The 21243-nt window shown below is 39.9% G+C and overlaps 1 non-coding gene and 1 pseudogene across 1 annotated transcript; both read right to left on the reverse strand.

The window, feature by feature from the left end:
• Positions 1–5230: 5230 nt before the first annotated feature.
• Positions 5231–9062, reverse strand: LOC119242274 (lymphotactin-like; annotated as a pseudogene).
• Positions 9063–11760: 2698 nt separating this feature from the next.
• On the reverse strand, positions 11761–11867 carry LOC119242511 (U6 spliceosomal RNA). Its single transcript, XR_005124509.1, has one exon. It is a non-coding gene; the product is annotated as a U6 spliceosomal RNA (small nuclear RNA).
• Between the last annotated feature and the right edge of the window lie 9376 nt (positions 11868–21243).

The raw sequence follows: 21243 nt of genomic DNA on the forward strand, positions 1-21243 counted from the left end.
AGCTTAGTCAATAGACAAGGCAAATAATAAGGTGATTCCCACAAATGCAGTTTCTCCCATCCCAGTCCTGGCCCACCACAGACAAGGAACTGGTGAATGGAATTGTTGGCCCTGGTTATTTGACATGCCCTGCTGAGTCACACCACCAGAGTCAGACAATCATGCCTTGAAAATAAGATCTCCTGCTAAGCAGAAAATGCCCAGGAGGAAAAGGAAAAATGTGTAACATGCCAGATCAAGTTCAAAAGTCACCAGGTCCACAGTCACCTCCCAATTAGCTTCCCAGCTCCCATCCTAGTCTCTGCATTCCACCTTCAGCTAGGCAGTCACTGTCAGTTCCCACAGCCTTTAAGAGCAGGGCACACTCCCTATTTTGGCAGACAAAGCCCTTGGCACTACCTCCCCCATCTATCTATCTAACCTCACCTTTGACTTCATTCCCTCTGTTGTCTAACCTTCTCTTTGTCCTCCAGTCATATTAAGCTACTTTCTACAATTAATTTCTAAATCGTAAACCACATTTCCTAATACACCAGGATTTCTGTTATCTCCAGGATTTCTGTTATCTGCAGACCTTTTCAAGTGCCTGGAAGGCACTGACACCCTCTGGATAACACTCAATCATCCTTCAAGTGTCAGGTTAGAGGCTATTTTCCAGGGAAGGCAGTCCTGATCTTCTCCACACGCTAAGACCAGGACAGGTTTGCTCCTTGTGTCCTCCTACACTCTCTGCTTTCTCTGACATGCAGCATGCTGTTTTCTGCTGAAACTGTCAGCTTACTGTGCAAGTCCCAGAAGGTAAGGATCATGCCATGTTCCCCGTGTTATTTCTGTTTCTTGAACATACTTACATTGTTTCCTGTTTCAAATTCTGTGCTGCGGTTGGTTTGCTTACATTACAGTCTCACCTACTAAATTGTGAATTCCTGGGGGACAGAATGGTGTCTTGTCTTGTCTATACTACCCTATATGAAGTGCCCCCAAAATGTTTGCTGAAAAGATAAACAAATGGGATTGCAACAAACTAAAAAAAATTTACACACGAAAGAAAGTGTCAGTAAAACTAAAGGATTCCTACTGAAAGGAGAAAATATTTGCACATCATATACATTGACAAGTTGCTGATAACCAAAATATATAAAGAATGCATGCAAGTCAACAAGAAAACAATTCACCTAGTAAAAAAATGAGAAGAGCTAAATAGACACACCTCCGAAGAAGACATACAGATAGCCCACATGCACATGGAAAAAAAAAAAGGCTCATTATCACTTATTATCAGGAAATGCAAATAAAAACCACAATGAGATACCACTTCACATCTGTGAGAATGACCCACAATAAGAAGAGCAGGAACAACAAGGGCTGGTGAGGATGTGAAGAATAAAGAACAGTGGTATACTGTTGCTGGGAGTGCAGACTGGCCCCATTCTGTGTAAAACATGTGGAGGTTTCACTAAATATTAAAAATAGTTCTACCACTTGATCCAGCAAATACACTCTGGGGTATCTACCCAAAAAATGCAAAAACACTATTCTGGAGGGATATGTGTTCTCATGTGTTCATTACAGTCCTATTTGTAATAGCCAAGTATGGAAACAACTGAAGAGCCCAAGGACAGAGTGGACCAGAAAAAGGTGGGAGATACACACACACACACACACACACTATGGATTACTACTCAGCTATGAAAAAAAAAAAGAACTCTTGACTTTTGTAACAACTTGGCTGGAACTGGAAAGGATAATTCTAAATGAAACATGCCAGAAGGAAAAAGAAAAATACATGATTTTCACTTAAATGTGGAATATATAGAAAAAAGCAAAGAATCAGTCAAAATCAAAACAATAACAAATCCTTGACATCTGACTGCAAAACCGAGCCAAACAAAAGGAGAGGGTCCAAATGGGTTGGGAATGGGGCATAGAGGAGGATTATTGGTACTTTGGTGGTGGTGGGCAGGGCATGAAAACATATGTTTGTAGAGGTTTGAAGCGAAAACACCTAAAACAAATACAGTGATGTAATTAACCTTGAAAAACATCTGGTTAAAAATAACTAAATAGGGCCTCCCTGGTGGCACAAGGGGTTAAGATGCAACCTATGAAGCTATTTGCAGCCACTGCAGCATAATTTCAATCCCCGGCTGGGGAGGTAGCCACAAGGTGCAGCAGACCTCTCCTGACTCGCTCACTGCTCCCCTTGGCAGTGTATTTCAGTTAGTCTGCCTGTTCTGTTCCCCACTCTGTCTCTGGTGACTCCTCTCAGACCCCACAACTTGGCCTGTACCCCAGTTCTTATATGCATAAATAAATCTTTAAAAAAAACTAAATAAATAATAAGTTTACTTTAAAAAAGTTTACTGAAGAGAAGCTCCTTTAAACAAAGCTTATTTGTGTTATATTAATTTTAGAATTATAGAAGTTTGGAATGAAGGAAATAATGCAATATATGTTCTTCATTCATCCATCCAACAAATATCAACTGACCTCCTAGATTTATCTAATGGGGTAGAGGGATAGGCAAACAAGCAAATTGGTAAGTTTTAGGTTAAAGGTTAGATGTCACAGGAGCACAAAGGAAGGGCCACATCAAAAGAATTTAATATTTTGAGATAGCTCCTGCTCTGATTATTTAATAAACATCAGGGGTACAAGTAGTAGATTCAGTTTCCACCTAAATGAATTCAAAACATTCAGTCAACTATTTGGCTGGAACTCCTTGGCATCACCTGAGAGAATGTGACAATTTACCGAGATGGGCACACCGGCATCCTTCCACACATCATGTGATTATTACCCCATGAAAATGTCCAGGTCTGGGGACCACCCTGGTGGCACAAAGAGGTTTAAGAACAGCATTACGGGGCCTCTCTGGTGGCGCAGTAGGTTGAGCGCCGCACTGTGAAGCTGTCCGCAGCCTCTGCAATGTGGGTTTGATCCCGGTTGGCTGGCGACAATCCCACATGGTGAAGCAGACCTCACCTGTCTCGCCCGCTGCTCCCCTCAGCAGTGTATTTCATCAGTCTGTCTGTTTTGTTCCCCGCTCTGTCTCTGGTGAATCCTCTCACCCTTCGGTGCATCAGGCTTCTACCCCAGTTCTTGTATAAATAAATAAATCTTAAAAAAAAAAAAAACAGCATTATGAAGTTATCCACAGCCACTGCAACACAAGTTTGATCTTCTGCCAGGGAGTCAACCCACCTGGTGCAGCAGACCTCTCCTGTCTGGCCCGCTGCTTCCCGCAGCAGTGTATTTCAGTGCATCTGCCTGTTCTGCTCCCCACTCTGTCATTGGTGAATCCTCTGACCCTGCCCCGCCCCCAACTGCTGGTCTGTACCCCAGATCTTGTATGCATAAATAAATAAATCTTTAAAACAATGTTGGGGTCTGGGAAAATTTGGGAAACACAAATATATAACTCTGTCAGGAAAGCATCCCCTTTATCTTCTGTGATTTTGTCAGGTTCCACCCTCATATCTTAAGCCTTTTATTCTTAGTGAGCACTTGTTTTCTTCAAGACCAGCTTTGGAAATGATTGTGAGCAAATGCCAATGAAAAAGTGTAGATGACCTCACTTGTTATTAGAAGGCAACTTTTAATGGTTCCAATCATCTGGTCGGATGATTAGTTCTGACATTTCAGGTCACCCTCTGAAAACACAGGATATTGCAAATGTGTCCTCGGCAGTAGGCAACGATTATTACTTTTTATTCACTTGAGACTCTCAAGATGCAGTCAGTTCTCATACATAGAGTTTGGTGGAACTGGAGGTAAATCACCAGTGGTTTAGAGACTAGAACCTTAAACATCGGTCAAATCAGCAACTTAATGTTAACATAGGAGAACATGAGTACAGGGCATTGAGTGACCAAATGAACATGTAAACAATATTTGACTGCAAAAGGGAGCCTCCCTGGTGGCCCAAGGGGTTAAGTCTCAGTACTATGAAGCTATCAGCAACCACTGCAGCATGAGTTTGATCCCTAGCCAGGGAGCTGAGATACATGGCTCAGCAGACCTCTCCTGGTTTACCTGCTGCTCCCCTCAGCAGTGTATTTCAGTAGATCCGCCTGATCTGTGCCATTAAAAAAAAAAAAAAAATGACTACTAATAACTAGTGATCACATTCAAGAAACTTTCCTGTGACAGTGTTTGAAATTATAAAAGCTTATTGGCAGAAAAACATGAGATTTGTGTGTTAAGTAGAGATAATTATGGAAATACGGTGAGATCATTACCCTGTTCAGAGAGACTTAATGTTTATTTTAGCCAAGTTCCATCTTACCAAATTTCTTTTTTTTTTTTTTTTTTTTAAAGATTTATTTATTTGTTTATGCAAGCACTGGGTACAGTCAGAAGCGCGGGAGGGTGAGAGAATTCACCAGAGCCAGAGCGGAGAGCAGAGCAGGTAGAAGGACCGAAGGACACTGCTGAGGGGAGCAGCGGGCGGCAGGAGAGGTCTGCGCGCCATGTGGGACCCTCCTCCAGGTGGCCGGGGAGCAGCCGGGGATCGAACTGGCGCTGCAGAGGCTGCGGGCAGCTTCGCAACCCAGCACTCAACCGCTGCGCCACCAGGGAGGCCCTCATCTTACCAAATTTCTAACCTGTGCTATGTAGACAAAAGAAAGAACTGACAAGCTCCCTTTCATAGTAGATTAAAACAAAAACAAAAACAAAAACAAAAACAGGGAGGTAAGAAAATTTGCTCATGGTCAAACTTGAGTGAAACTATTTTTTGAGTAGTGGAATCTCAAAGTGGGAACCCATGACTGTTGGATTATTTTGTCCCTATATTCCACAAATAGTCCATTTGGAGGATAGGTTGAAATATATCTTGAGTGTTGCCATCACAATTTTCATTTGTGGTGAACCATTTTAAACTAGAAATTATAATGATGGCTATCAATTTCATCTCTGATAGAGGCTAACCAAAATCTCTCCCATCAGGCATACCACGAAAGAAGGGTGCAGTTGGGACTGAAATAGAATGTAAATGATATATTACCTTCCGCACTATATAATGAATAGACTTTGTGACTGTTCTTAATAATAAATATTTATTAATTAGGGCATCTAAATAAATAGAAAACATACAGAATAAACATACAGGAAAATAACTTGACTCATGCAGCACATTCATAACAAGTGGATATAATTTAATTAATCCATGAACTTGTAAAGGGAGACGAGCTGGCTAACTCATGAAGGGCAAGTGGTCAGAAGGCCACTACCCAGTCAGGGTCACAAATGTGGCGGTGGTTTTCTTGGAGGCTGTCTTGGTGGCTTGTTGGGCTCGTGTAGATGAGGTCTGGATCACAGTTTTTTGGCTGACCGGTCCACATGTCTGACAGCTTTTTTCACCCACTTGTCATCTGGATTAGCACAAATTTTAAAGCCACGTCTGGTGATAAATCTGCAACACAAGGAAAAGATAGAACAATTGGTCACCTGCTCAAAGCTTTGAGATCAGGAGTTAAGATCAAACCAGATATAAGAAATCTTGTACAGATTAAGATCAAATCAGATATAAGATATCTTGTGCAGAAGTTGCTAGAAGAAAGTCATTCAGAATCATGAAAACTTTACTTCTACTATTACTTTTAACATAAGGGAGAAATAGCTGCAGGCAGTACCCAGCTCCTCTGCACGCCATCACTCCAGGTGCCTGTTTTTACCGGTACCACCACATGCTGTAATTGAACTGGGTATTTGGGGTCATCTAGTCCAATTCCCTTTCAAACCTAAACACATTCATCTTAATTTTTGGGCAAAGTGGTGATTTATCATAATTTTGGGGGGTAAAAATTGCAATTATATATTAGGACGAGCTGCTGTTCTAAAAATGAGATCTGGATGGAGAGGAACATAGGCTAGATTTTGACATGTCTCCTTTGACACTGACATACTTTACTCCAACACACCATAAATGAAGGGAGCGGACAGGCCTCCCCGGTGGCGCAGCAGTTGAGCGCTCAGTTGCGAAGCTGCCCGCGGCCTCTGCGGCGCCGGTTCGATCCCCGGCTGCTCCACGGCCACCGGAGGAGGGTCCCACATGGCGCGCAGACCTCTCCTGCCGCCAGCTGCTCCCCTCAGCAGTGTACTTCGGTCCTTCTGCCTGTTCTGCTCCCCGCTCTGGCTCTGGTGAATTCTCTCACCCTCCCGTGCTTCTGAATGTACCCAGTGCATGAATAAACAAACAAACAAACAAATAAATAAATAAAACATGCCTAAATTAAAAAAAAAAAAAATGAAGGGAGGGGAGAGGAGGAGATGCAGGGGAGGGCACGGGGAGAAAGAAGGGAAGGGGAAGGAGAGAAGGGAGAGAAAGACTCCACACCAGTGTGCTCTATGGTCAAAATCTCATCTGAGCCAGCCACCTCCAAACCTAACTCTCAAAACCTAACACAGGATTCATCTGGTTGGCAAAGTGTTCTGCTAAACTAAATCAGAAAGAAGGATGATCCTCTTTATTTGGTTGCCAAGTGTTTGCCATGCCATTATTTGGCACCACCGAAGTCATGGGCTTGTGTTGAAAACAAAGGGGCTGGATATTAACCCACACTTCAGCAGGGTTACTGCTGATTTATTTTTCCTGAGGGGGGCAGCATTTTATAAACTGTGATCCATCAAGCCCATCTTTGGGGGAGACAAACTTACATGACTGCTTTCAGGGGGCCCTTATGGATGGTGTAGCTCCTGATTTGTTTAACATGCAGCGGCTTGGTAGCTAGTTCCACACATGTACTGCTTTCTAGGGTTTCACTCCCCACACCTAGTGAAGAAAATAGATCAGACAAATAAAATTAAAACATGATTTCAAATATTTCCGTGCTTACATAAAATAAAGTAGAATGATGTAATAAAGAATAATGTGGGAAAAGTAAGATTAAATAAGAAGAGGCTGCTTGTTTTAAGATGTTCTCATTTTAAATGGTAAAATGCGAGATCTATAAAGCCATCCACTAAGTATCCATCCTTAGTAAAAATGTCCCAAGGGGAATTAAAGATTTCATGTAAATCAATCATCTTATACTGGAGAAGGGAAAATAACTTAGGACAGTTTATAATATGAAGGGTTTGGTAAAACTTAATCAAGGTTTCTCCTAAGCCCAAAACACTGGTATTTGCTTCCTAGAAAAATACTCAGCTAAGAGCAAATACCGATGATGATCAGTTGTAATCTCCAGTGTTCCTAATATTGCCAATTTGTTTTGAATGTTCATATGTCTCTGAGCCCAGAGAAAGGGCAGAATCCACTTTATTTCTGTTTCCCTCACTGTTTAAACAATATTTCTCTCTGTGACTACCATACACGACTCCCAAGATCCATAGAATTCCATTGGACTCTAAACCACAAAATCAAAGTCTTCTCCTTATTCTTAGTCATGTGTGTGTTTCTGCATTGTCAGTTAAGATATGAACTTCACTTGCATTGCACAGTTGAGTCAAAGCAGAGCTTGTCTTGCCCCACTGTTGATATTGGAAGTTCCGTCCCAGAGGGTCTTATGAAGCTCATTCAAGCGGAAAACCTGGGATTCTGAGCCCAGTGTCCACAGTCCTCCTCAGTCTCTTGTGGAATGTCTTTTCCTCTACCTTCACCTGGGTGCCACCAAATGGCATGCTGTTTGTCTCAGCAAATTACCAGCCATGGTGCAACATTTGGTCTGATTTAATAGTCTAAAACTTTTTTCTTTAAGATTTATTTTTTCATGCATACAAGAACCGGGGTACAGGCCAGATGTGCGAGAGGGTGAGATGATTCACCAGAGACAGAGTGGGTAACAGAACAGTCAGATTGACTGAAGTACACTGCTGAGGGGAGCAGCAGGCCACACAAGAGAGTTCTGCGGTGCAAAGTGGGATTCTCGCCAGCCCGCCAAGGCTGCAGACAGCTTCACAGCGCTGTGCTCAACCACCTGCGCCATCAGGGGAGGCCCTCATCTAAAACTTTTTGATTCATCGATATTTTTTAATTTTGTTGACAATTCAAGTAGTGCCAGATTTTGCCCCCTCTATTCATGGACACCCTTGAATACATGACTAGGTCTAAGTAATGTCTACACATGAGGAGGTTTGAAAGAGATTTAACCAAATTATTGACTTAATATTTAGTTATACTTATTAATTAAAGTAATAAAATATCAATTATAAAGAATGTTCCCATGGCCAGAACCACAAGAAGATATGACCTCCAACAATTTGGGGAGAAAATATGATCCTTTAAGAAATATGTGTAGAATAATTAGCTAAGGTTGATGTATGTAAGTCTCATCTGGATATGTCTTACAGATTTTATTTTTTTTTTGGACTATGAATAAAGCATTGATCTATTTGTTAGCACATCATAGAGTCTCTTATTAACTCAAGAAATTTATCATAAATGGGAACAACATTCATAGTAGTCATAATAGACTCCTACAAACTTGAATGTAATATTGATTTTCTGGATATCAACATACCACTTTCCTGTCACTTTTTTAATAGAAAATATTGACTGATTCAGAATATATCCCTCTAGTTCATCCCTACATTGTGACTAAACTCTCAAAAATTTTGAGAAGTTGTCATTAGTATTAAATGGGCAAAAACTACAAAGGCGTACATATCCATCACCATTTCACAGCTAGTGCTTATCAAGAATTTCTGATGGGTAAAGAAATATGATAAGTGATCATAAGATTTATTTCAATACCAGGTGAGCGTATTTGTTAGTGTATAAAGTTGACAGATAAAACAGCCTAGACCCAGAGAGTCTAAACATTTTACCAAAGTCACTCAATCATGAATACTGAGAGCTCAGTTGCTAACCAAATTCTTTTGGTGTTTGGAGTCTACAATCCCATAGAGTCAAAATTATCATTCCCATTTTCCACATGGGCCGGCTGAGGCAGATCTTGGGGAAAGCACTTTTCTACAACAAAACTGGAGTCAAGACCAAAATGTGTGCCCACCTGCCTGTGTACCTGTTCCTTAATCTATACATAACCTTCCCACTTACCTTCCACTGTGTATGTGGCAAAACAGCAGATCACAAGCAAGGCAAGGACGAGAGTTCTCATGGCTGAGGTCCTCCTGAGATGTACTAAGAGAAGTTGAGGAACAGCTCCCCTCGTGTCTCTTTTATTGCTCCAATGGTCAACACACTTCCTGTAACAAAAGGGGGGTTTCAAGGTGGATGAGGAATAGGGGAAAATCTTTGCAATGCTGATGTGTTTCTTTAAAAAAATTTCCTTTGTCCCCACTCATACAAACCTCACACTTTGTGACTGTTCCTCCTTTCCTGTGGTGAACGTGTCAGTGAAACCAAGTGTAGAGCTTGTCACCTGCTCCCCGTCTATTGGCAATTATACCAAACAGTAGTTTTATAAGTCATTCTATGAAAAGGCTAGAGGGAGGTCCTGTGCAATAAGCCAGAGAACTGTATACTATTAAATGGGTGCATATTACCCATTAAAGCTTCTGAGAAGTCCGGTAAAAAATTTGGCCAATTTCTTCCTAAACATTTTTTTCACTTAGTGAAACTTGTTTCATGACTGCATGTTTCAGGAACATCAGACTAGAGCTCAGACTCTTTAGGGAGAGTGGTGCTAACAAGCACATAGGTGAGGGAGGTGGGCACTATACATAGCAGTGTCCAAATTGGAACTGTCCACAATATCTATCTAGCTTCTAGAATTTGCTAATTCTCATTTAACACCACACTGCTTAGTAGCTATTTTATTGAGTTGCTTTTTGTTAGTGAAAGTATGTGGTGCTAACACACAGGCACTTTCTCACTAGGGTTCACAGTCACATGTTCTTTGAAAAAAGGTATACAGTCAACAAAAAAGGACTCAAAGAAATTGTGTAAAGGTTTGTGGTTATCAAGAAATTAAAAACCACGACTTTGCAGTACATAGGTATGCTTAGTAGGGACAGAAATCTACAGGCTCAAGGTGACAAAGGAAATGTTGCATTTGGCCGTTACACAGTGGTTGCCTAAAAATAGTCTTCATTATGTTGCTTGTTGTTCACAAATCACTGGGGAATATGTATGAACAAAACAGGCAATCATGTCAGAGTAACTAACTCCAGAGATGTCTTAACTAGAAAGAAGGAAGGTACATAGTCTCCATGATGCGAAGTTAATTGCTTTGTTAGGAAATTAGAATCAGTAAGCTTAGGAGTCATTTTTGAGTTTGTGTTTGGGTTTATCAGAAGGCTGCCATTTGGTCCACAAAGTCTGTCAGTGATTTCAAATGCTCTGTGGTACAGAACTCAAAGCATCTATGGATTTCTTAAACTGGATGTCAGTCAGACTCAATCTACCTGAAACGAAACCTTCACTGACCAGGTCCTGAGACCAGGGGCCAGCATAAAGAGTCTTTCCATGAGAAGGCAAAATGGGAGCATACTATGGTGAGAAAAAGAAGCTGTAAAGTCATATGAGCCTATCTTGTGCTTATCCCTGCTCAGCCATGACCAGATATGTTACAGGAAAGAAAACCAAATTCCTCTGCACATCACAGACATCAGAATTAGAAGCAGCACATGTAACATGTCTGTATCATAGGAGAAACTCAGTCAGTGGCCGTGATTCTATTCCAAACACAGACAATAAGCCATCAAAGATTTTGAAGCTTGAATGACATCTGCCAGAGAAATTGGTGACATGGAGTCACATGACACATTTATCAGGGGTTATGACTTTGTTTTTAAGAAGAATTTTTTTGGAGTCAGTCAATCCTGTGATTCTCTACTTGCCCTACCATTCTCACCATATCTAAGTACCAGGAGGAAGATGTATGCAGTCACCAAACACTTTCAACCTCAATCTGGAGGACATTTTTACCTTCCTTATGACAGATCAGTCACAATACAAGGCCTCTTTATAGTGGAATAATCAGGGCATGAGTGCAATGGATTACAAATTTTCTAATAAACCAAAATGATTTTTTATTTTAATCTTTATATATATATTTCCAATATGTTTTTCTGATAGAACAGAATGAAAAACAAATTGAATCTTAGATGACAAAGACATAATGAACTTATTTAGTATTATTGTCATAGTCTATTAGAATGTACAAGAGTTCTGAGATTCGTGTGCATTACTTTTTTTTCTTTTTTTTCCATATATATATATTTACATCATTTTTCATTTTTGCACAATGTATGCATTTTCATCTTGGTTATAGCCCATACAATTCCCACCCCCCCCCCTTATTTTGATCCTGTTCCCTCCTCCCCTACCCCCATAGTGTGTCTCTGGTTTATAGTTGCTTGTTGATTTTGATTTTTACTTTATTATAATTAGTCTTTTTTCTGGTCCCTTATTTAGGTTTTCTAAATTCCTGCTATGAGTGAATCCACCTGGTATTTTTCTTTTTCTTTCTGGCGTATTTTACTGAACATGATCCCTTCCAGCTCCATCCATGTTGCTGCAAATTGCATGATTTTATCTTTTTTGGTTGCTGTGCAATATTCCATTGTGTATATGTACCACATCTTCTTGATCCAGTCATCTATTCTGAGACATTTGGGTTGTTGCCATAGCTTAGCTATTGTAAATAGTGTTGTTATAAACATAGGGGTGCAGGCGCCCTTTTGAATTAATGTTTCTGTGTCCTTTGGGTAAACACCTAGGAGTGGAATTGCTGGATCATATGGAAGCTCTATCTTTAGTAGGTTGAGGAATCTCCACACAGCTTTCCATAGTGATTGGACCAGTTTGCACTCCCACCAACAGTGCAGGAGAGTTCCTTTTTCTCCACATCCAAAAATATGGAACGCTTCATGAATTTGCGTGTCATCCTTGCACAAGGGCCGTGATAATCTTCTCTGTATTATTCCAATTTTAGTATATGTGCTGCCGAAGCAAGCACTGTGTGCATTACTTTTAACGGCATCCAATACTGGGCTGAATCTGAATAGAAATTGACCAAATGTCGTCATCAGAAATCTACTCTGGTCACTCCATGTAAAGTAGCAATACCCACACCATTCCTAAAATCTCTTGTCACCTGTTTTATCCTAACTCATAACTCTTATCATCACCAATTGACTTAATTTTATATATACTGTGTATATTTCTCTCTCTCTCTCTCTCTCTCTCTCTCTCCCCTAAAAGATAACAACCACAAAGAGCCAGGATTATTTCATGATTTAATCTACCTGTAATGTAGGAACTCAATATTAATTGATCGAATAAATGCACACCAATTTTCTTATCATTTTCCTCTTCCTTTAAGAACTAAAAACACAAGTGTATTCAATTTAACTTGGAGTTACTGATTTTGCTCTGGTGGTGTCTTAATATGACAAAGAATATAAAAGGGCAAAGGTTTGGATAATGGAACTAAATAGATCTTAAAAAATCATTTGCCCATCCACCATCTTTTCACAAATGAGAAAACAAATTATGGTTGCAGGCTATATACCATGAAACTGACACCTATTCTGTCATATCGCTCAGCAGGGCATAGAAGAAGCCAGAAGAAAACCCAACAACAGAGAATGTGATATATACAGGGGAGAAAGTTTTATGCCTTTGTTTGCTTTTTTTCCCAACTACCCCAGACAGAGTTCATGCAGGAAAAGGGAGAGGTGAAAGCTCCACGAAGTGGACACATGCTTGCTTACTAGACATCACCCCTTCTCTGCTGATCCTTTGTAATTCAGTGCATATGGACGGGACATACTGAAGAGTAAAATTAATTATAAACTACAGTGTGACCTGGGAAATCCACAAAATTCTAATGTATCTATTTCCTGCTACTCTGTAAATTACTTGAGGAGCTTTTAAGAAAAAAATCAAACTATTGGTCAGCATCTTCCTTCTAAGGGTTGTGTTTTGTGTTTTGTCCTTCTAAATGTGTTCATTACACATTTCCTTACTTATGATATTTTAATGTCTTTCATAAAGAGTCACAAATATAAAGATCTTCAGAAAACTTCCTTATAATACATTTGAAAAGTTATATTCCTTTTTGCTGCTTAGCTGAGTTTACAAATTGCCTTTCCCATCTCTTTATTATCATAAATACTATTGGTCACAGCCAATAGTCTATAGAAATAACCATTACCACACCTACCGCAACCTCTGCTCTCCCAGAGCCTACCTTCCTTCTAATCTTGTTATTCCTTCCTTTCTTCATACCTTTTATATTATTCCTGTTATAGAAGTTTCCTTAAACTTTGTACTTTTACTTTCTTTTAAAATAGTCAAGCACATTAATTGCTGATTATATTCTCAAAACCAAAGATGGAATCAGAGCAGGACTGTGAAGGGTGGGGAGCAGTGGGTGGAGTTCAGTGGATGGTGGCAGATGATTCCTCTAAATCATAAAGAGTTCTGTAAAACAATGTTACCTCAATTTAAAAAATATTATGAAAAAAGTTTATTTTTTACATCATTTTTCATTTTTAAACAATATTTGCTTCCCCCTGTTAGGGGGAAAAGGATGTCCTAAAGCTATTTCCATACAAAGCTTGCCCTATAACACCCCCACCCCCTCAGGTGTAATTCCCATAGAGTTTCCTTCACCAAGGCACCCGTGCACCATCACCTCAGTCCCCTGTGCTCCTCCCTCCCTCCCTCTGATCTCTCTCCCTCCTCCCCCTCCTCCCGAAGGATGTTTCTGATTTATAATTGTCTGTTTTGCTTTGTTGTGTTTTGTACTGTTGTTATTTTTTTTTTTACATCGATGTCTTATTTGGTTCCGCTATATTCCTGCTGTAAGTGAAACTATCCAATATTTTTCTTTTTCCTTCTGGCTTATTTCACTGAGCATAATTCCTTCTAGCTCCATCCACGTTGCTATGAATGGCATGAGTTTATCTTTTTTGATTGCTGAGTAATATTCCATTGTGTGTGTATGCCACATCTTCTTGATCCAGTCATCTATTTGGGGGCATTTGGGTTGTTTCCAGGTTTTACCTATTGTAAATAGTGCTGCAATATACATAGGATTATAGGTGGTCTTTTGAATCAATATTTTTGTGTCCTTTAGGTAGATCCCTGGTAGTGGAACTGTCATGTAGTATAGTAGCTCCATTTTTAGTAGACTGAGAAACTTCCAGACAGTTTTCCATAGTGGTTGGATCAGTTTGCACTCCCACCAGCAATGTAGGAGAGTTCCTTTTTCACCACATCCTCACCAACATTTGTTATTGCTTGCTTTTTTTTTGATATGTGCCTTTCTTACTGGTGTAAGGTGGTATCTCAATGTGGTTTTAATTTGCATTTCCCTGATTATAAGGGATGCTGAACATTTTTCCATATGCGTGTTGGCCATTTGTGTTTTGCTGCAGGGGGTCTTGCTGCCCCAGCCAGGTAAGACACTGGCAAGCAGCTAAGAAAAGGGCCTCACACTGTGGGACCAAAGCTTAAAAAGCCTCACACTGTGGGGCTAAAAAAGAGAGCTTCACACCGTGGGGCTGAAGATTCCTTGTCCTCACACCATGGGGCTGAAGATTAAACATCCCTTTGTTTTTTGTTCTTGGTCATAGAAAGAAAAAAACTCATGGAATGTACAATGGGCAATAAATTATATGTATAAGAATATTGTAAGTACATGGCATGGAAAATTACTTGCTTAAAAATTAGACACTGAATAATTTGACCCACTTGACCATAGGAAATAATTACTGTGCAAGGTCATGTCTGATAAGCAACCCAGAGCTGGTCATAATATTATTCCTCGTATGGAAGTTCCATAGAGAAGCCTTGTAATGAATCATGAAGTTGATTACAGGAGTTTCTAGGTAGAAAAAAAGTTCTAACAACTGATTACCAGAAAGCAACTGGTCTCTAGCTGCAGGCCATATAGATAGAGGAGTCTCCTGATATTGTAGCCTTGGCGATAGGGCAGTACCAAGGACTGTTAGCTGACCTAGGTAGTTGTTTAGCCTGAAATAATGAGTCTAAATTTTAATTATCTATTAACTTTTAAGGTCATTTCTTTTCTCAAAAACAAGTAGGCACCAAAATGTTTATGGCAAAGGAATGTATTAATTGGTTTTGTTTTGCTTCTATGCATATGATGATGTAATCCCATCGCTTGCCTTAATGTATAAGACCCGCTGAGACCCTCAGCAGGAGATGCTTTCACCAATATAAGATTGTCTGTGTCTGCCTCACTCCCCCACCCCACAGTCCTAAGGTTTGGCCTAGGCCATCTCATCCTTTCAGGGACACCTGACCCGGCATTTTGCTGAAAGCTGGTCTTTGACAGTATTTTCTCTTTGGAGAAATGTCTTTTAAGTTCTTCTGCCCATTATTTGACTGGATTGTTAATTTTGTTTTTGTTGAGCCGTGTGAGTTCTTTGTATATCTTTGTGATCAGTTCCTTATCAGTTGACTGGAGAGCAAAGATTTTTTCCCAATCAGTGGGGTGTCTTTCTGTTTTGGTTAATGTCTCTTTTGCTGTGCAGAAGCTTTTCAGTTTGATGTAATCCCAGGTGTTTATCTTTTCCTTGACTTTCTTTACTTTGTGTGATGAGTCTTTAAAGATGTTATTACGATGTATGTCTTGTAGTGTTCTACCTATATTTTCTTCTGTATATTTTATGGTTTCAGGTCTTAAGTACAGTTCTTTTATCCATTTTGAGTTGATATTTGTGCATGGTGAAAAGTAGTGGTCTAGTTTCATTTTTTTACATGTGGTGGTCCAGTTTTCCCAGCACCATTTATTGAACAAACCGTCCATGTTCTTTGCTCCTTTGTCAAAGATCAGTTGTCCATGTAAGTGTGGTTTTATTTCTGGGTTCTCTATTCAGTTCCATTGGTCTGTGTGTGTGTTTTTGTTCCAATTCCAAATTATTTTAATTATTATGGCTTTGTAGTATAACTTGAAGTTTGGAAGTGTGATACCTCCTTTCTCCTTTGTTTTCATGAGTAGGGTTTTGGCTATTCATGGTTTATTGTGGTCCATATGAATTTCATCAGTATTTGTTCTATTTCTTTGAAGAATGTCATTGAGATTTTTATTGGAATAGGTTGAATCTGTATATTGCTGTTGGTAGGATGGACATTTCTTTTTTTTTTTTTTTTTATTTGTTTATTTGTTTTGTTTACACAAGCACTGGGTACAGTCAGAAGCCGGGAGGGTGAGAGAATTCACCAGAGCCAGAGCGGGGAGCAGAGCAGGCAGAAGGACTGAAGTACACTGCTGAGGGGAGCAGCGGGCGGCAGGAGAGGTCTGCGCGCCATGTGGGACCCTCCTCCGGTGGCCGGGGAGCACCCGGGGATCGAACTGGAGCCGTAGAGGCTGCGGGCAGCTTCGCAACCCAGTGCTCTACCGCTGCGCCACTGGGGAGGCCCAGGATGGACATTTCAATAATGTTAATTCTTCCAATCCATGAACAGGGTATGTCTTTCCATTTCTTTGTGTCTTCTTCTATTTCTTTTAACAGTGTTTATAATTTTCTTTGTATAGGCCTTTCACCTGTATTGTTAATTCCCAAGTATTTGATTTTTTTGGTTTCAATTATAAAAGGGATGGTTTTCTTGATTTCTTCTTCTTCAGATTGATTGTTTTCATATAGGAAGGCTACTGATTTTTGTGTTTTGATTTTGTATCCTGCTACTTTGCTGAATTGGTTGATTATTTTGAGTAGTTTTTCTATGGCGTTTTTAGGGTTCTTTATGTATATTATCATATTGTCTGCAAATAGTGATAGTTTTACTTCTTCTTTCCCTATCTGGATTCCTTGTATGTCTTTCTGTTGTCTTATTGCCCTGGCTAAGACCTCCAGTATTACACTGAAGAGCAGTGGAGAGAGAGGACATCCTTATCTTGTTCCTGATCTTAAAGGAAAGGCCTTCAGCTTTTTGCCATTGAGAATAACGTTAGCAGTGGGTTTGTCATATATGGCTTTTATCATGTTAAGGTATGTTCCTTCTACCCTGAGAATTTCAAGGGCCTTCATCGTAACTTGATGTTGGACTTTGTCAAATGCTTTCAGAGTATCTATTGTTATGATCATATGGTTTTTATTTTTCTTTTTATTGATGTGTTGAATTACACTGATGGATTTTCATATGTTGAACCATACTTGTACCCCTTGGACGAATCCCACTTGATCATGGTGTATTATCCCTTTGAAGCATTATTGAATTTTGTTGGCAAGGATTATGTTGAGGATTTTTGCATAGTGTTCATTAGGGAGATTGTCCTGTAATTTTCTTTTTTTGTGTGCTGTCTTTGTTTGGTTTTGGTATTAGTGTATTGTTGGCTTCATAGAAGATATTTGGTAATATTCCTTCTTTTTCAATTTTTTGAAAGTGTTTGTGTAGGATAGGAACTAATTCACTGCTGAACATTTGGTAGAATTCATTTGTGAAGCTGTCTGGGCTTGGGCTTTTTTTGGGGGGGACTGCTTTGATTTCTGCCTCAATTTTGCAGCTTGTAACTGCTCTGCTTAGGTGTTCTATTTCTTCTTTGTCCAGCTTTGGATGATTATATCATTCTAGGAATTTGTCCATCTCTTCTAGGTTGTTGAATTTGTTTGCATATAAGTGTTCATAGTAATCTCTGATTATTCTTTTAATTTCTACTGAGTCTGTTATGAAAAAAATTTTAAACCAAAGATGGAATCATGTTTTCCATGGACAGAATCAGTTGATATTCCAAACATTAAAATATATTTTTTACTGAAATTCATACGTAATCACACAAAAAAGCCACAAATAGACAAAGTAATTCAACTAAAAAGAGGAAGAATGTGGGTTTCACATTCCCAAGCTTCAAACTATACTATATTACAAAGGTATAATAACCAAAAAGTGTGGTACTAGAAAAAAAGAGTTACATAAACCATTAGAATAGGGTTGAAAGGGCCTCCCCGGTGGCACAGCGGTTGAGCGCTGGGTTGCGAAGCTGCCGGCGACCTCTGCGGCGCAGCGGTTCGATCCCCCGCTGCTCCCCGGCCACTGGAGGAGGGTCCCACATGGCGTGCAGACCTCTCCTGCCGCCCGCTGCTCCCCTCAGCAGTGTACTTCGGTCCTTCTGCCTGCTCTGCTCCCCGCTCTGGCTCTGGTGAATTCTCTCGCCCTCCCGCGCTTCTGACTGTACCCAGTGCATGTATAAACAAAACAAACAAACAAATAAATAAATAAATAAAAACATGCCTCTATAAATAAAAAAAAAAAAAAGAATAGAGTTGAAAGCCCAGAAATAAACCTAAGCTTATATAAATAGTCACTGATGACAAAGGAGCCAAGAGTATTCATTGAGAAGGGAAAGTTTTTTGATAAATGGCACTAGGAAAATTGGACAGTCACATGCAAAAGAACTAAACTAGATTCCTATCTCATATCACACACACACACACACAAATTACTCAAGTGTATAAAAAACTTGGCTATAAGTCCTGAAAGCATAAAATATCAATAAAACAAAAAGATACCTTCCTGAATGGGAAAAAACATTTGCATACTACATCTCACAGAGATACTCTAAAATCTACAAAGAACTCATACAACTCAGCAAAAACAAAACAATTAACTGAATAAAAAAATGTACAAAAGAAAAAAAATGTACAAAATAGCTCAATATATACATCTCCAAAGAAGATATACATATGGCAAACAAACACAGGAAAGTGTTCAATATCACTTACCATCAAGTAGATGCAGAACAAAAACAAAAGGAGATACCACCTCACAACTGTGAGAATGGCCCATGTCAAAAGACCAGAAACAAGTGGAATGAATTAACTGGTTGGAAAGTAGATTGATCCAGCCTTTTACAGTATGGAGGTTTGTCAAAATGTTAAATACAGATCTAGCACATGATCCAGCATTTTTACCACCCCAAAAATGTAAAAACAATAATTTGAAGGGATATATACACTCCTATGTTCATTGTAGTCATATTTACAACAGTTCAAGTTATGGAAACGAGCTAAGTGCCCAAAGACAAGTGAGTAAATTAAGAACATATAAACTATACACACAATGGAATACTACTCAGGTATAAAAAAGATACACTCTTGCAATTTGCCACAACATGGATGGAACTGGAGTGGATTATGCTGAGTGAAATAAATCAGAAGGAAAAAGAAAAATACCAGATGGTGTCACTTACAAGTGGAATACAGAGAAACAAAACAAAGGGTAGGTTAAAACCAAACCAATATAAGCCGTTGACATCTGACTGCAAAATTGAGGCAACCAGAAGGGGAGGGTGGTGAGTTGGGAATAGGAGAGTGAGGAGCCCAATGGGGGAGGACTATTGGGACTTCGGTGGTGGACCGGGTATGAAAACATACATCTGTAGAGGTTTGAAGTGATACCCCCTAAAACAAATACAGTGATGTAAAAAACCTTGTAAAACATCTAGTTAAAAATAGCTAAATAAATAATAAATAAATTTACTTTAAAAACTTTACTGGGGGCCTCCCTGGTGGCACAGTGGTTGGGCACTGGGCTGCGAAGCTGCCCGCAGCCTCAGCAGCGCTGGTTCGATCCCCAGCCACCGGCAAGAGTCCCACATGGCACGCAGACCTCTCCTGCCCCTCCCGCTGCTCCCCTCAGCAGTGTACTTCCTTGGTCTGCCTGCTCTGTTCCCCGCTCTGGCTCTGGTGAATTCTCTCACCCTCCCATGCTTCTGACTGCACCCGTGTTTGTATAAATAAATAAACAAATATTAAAAAAATAATAAAAAGATTACTGAAGTGAAACTCTTTTAAACAAAACTTATTTGTGTTACATTAATTTTAGAATTATAGGTTAGAATGAAAGAAATAATTCAACATATGTTCTTCCTTCCATCCATCCAGCAAATATCAACTGACGCCATAGATTTATCTGCTAAGCACTGGGCACCCACTCTGAATTCATATAAGCAAGTTCCACTCTAACTGGGGGCGGAGGGATAAGCAAACAAGCAAATTGATGTTTTATGTTGAAGGTTAGATGTCATAAGAACACAAAGGAAGGGCCACAGACACTTCAAAAAATTTAGTATTTTGAGCTAATTCCTGCTTCGATTACTTCTTTGAATTGAAAGGAAATTTAATAAACATTGGGGGTCCAAGTAGTAGATTTAGTTTCCACCTAAATGAATTCAAAACATTCACTCAACTATTTGACTGAAACTCCTTGGCATCACCTGAGAGAATGTGACAAGTTACCGAGATTGGCATACCCGCATCCTTCCACACATCATGTGATTATTACCTCATAAAAATGTCCAGGTCTGGGGACCTCCCTGGTAGCACAAGGGGTTAAGCACAGCACTATGAAGTTATCCACAGCTGCTGCAGCACAAGTTTGATCTCCTGCCACGGAGTCGACCCACCTGGTGTAGCAGACCTCTCCTGTCACACCCACTGCTCCCCTCAGCAGTGTATTTCAGTACATCTGCCTTTTTTGCTCCCCACTGTGTCTCTGGTGAATCCTCTCACACTACTCCTCAACCCGCACCTCTGGTCTGTATCCCAATTCTTGCATGCATAAATAAATAAATCTTTAAAAAAAATGTCAGGGCCTGGAAGACATTTGGGAAACATAAATATATAACTCAGTCCAGAAAACATCCCCTTTAACTTCTGTGACTATGCCAGGTTCCACCCATCATACTATAAGCCTTTTTTTCTTAGTAAATGCTTGCTTTCTTCAAGACAAGCTTTGGAAATGATTGTGAGCAAATGTCAATGAGAAAGGATAGATGGCCCCACTTTTTGTTAGAAGGCAACTTTCAATGGTTTCCATTCATCTGGATGGATGATTAGACATGACATTTCAGGTCACCCTCTGAAAATACAGGACATTGCAAATGAGCCCCTGGCATGAGACAACGATTATTACTTTTTATTCACTTGAGACTATTGAGATGCAGTCAGTTCTCTTACGTAGAGTCAGATAGAACTGGAGGTAAATCACCAGTGGTTTGGAGATAGAACCTTAAATATCGGTGAAATCAGCAACTTAATGTTAATATAGGAGAACATGAGTGCAAGATATTGAGTGGCCAGATAAACATGTAATTAAAATTTGACTGCAAAAGGGGGCCTCCCTGGTGGCCCAAAGGGGTAAGTCTCAGCACTATGAAGCTATCAGCAGCCTCTGCAGCATGAGTTCAATCCCTGGCCAGGGAGCTGAACCACATGACTCAGCAGACTGCTCCTGGCTCACCGACTACTCCCCTTAGCAGTGCATTTTATTAGATTCACCTTTTCTGTGCCAGGAAAAAAAAAATTGATGGCAAAAATCTAGAGATCACTTTCAAGAAACATTCCATGTTACAGTGTTTG

Source organism: Talpa occidentalis, unplaced genomic scaffold, assembly GCF_014898055.3.
Source record: "Talpa occidentalis isolate TD23 unplaced genomic scaffold, MPIMG_talOcc4v2.1 talOcc4.12, whole genome shotgun sequence".
Classification (NCBI taxonomy): domain Eukaryota; kingdom Metazoa; phylum Chordata; class Mammalia; order Eulipotyphla; family Talpidae; genus Talpa; species Talpa occidentalis.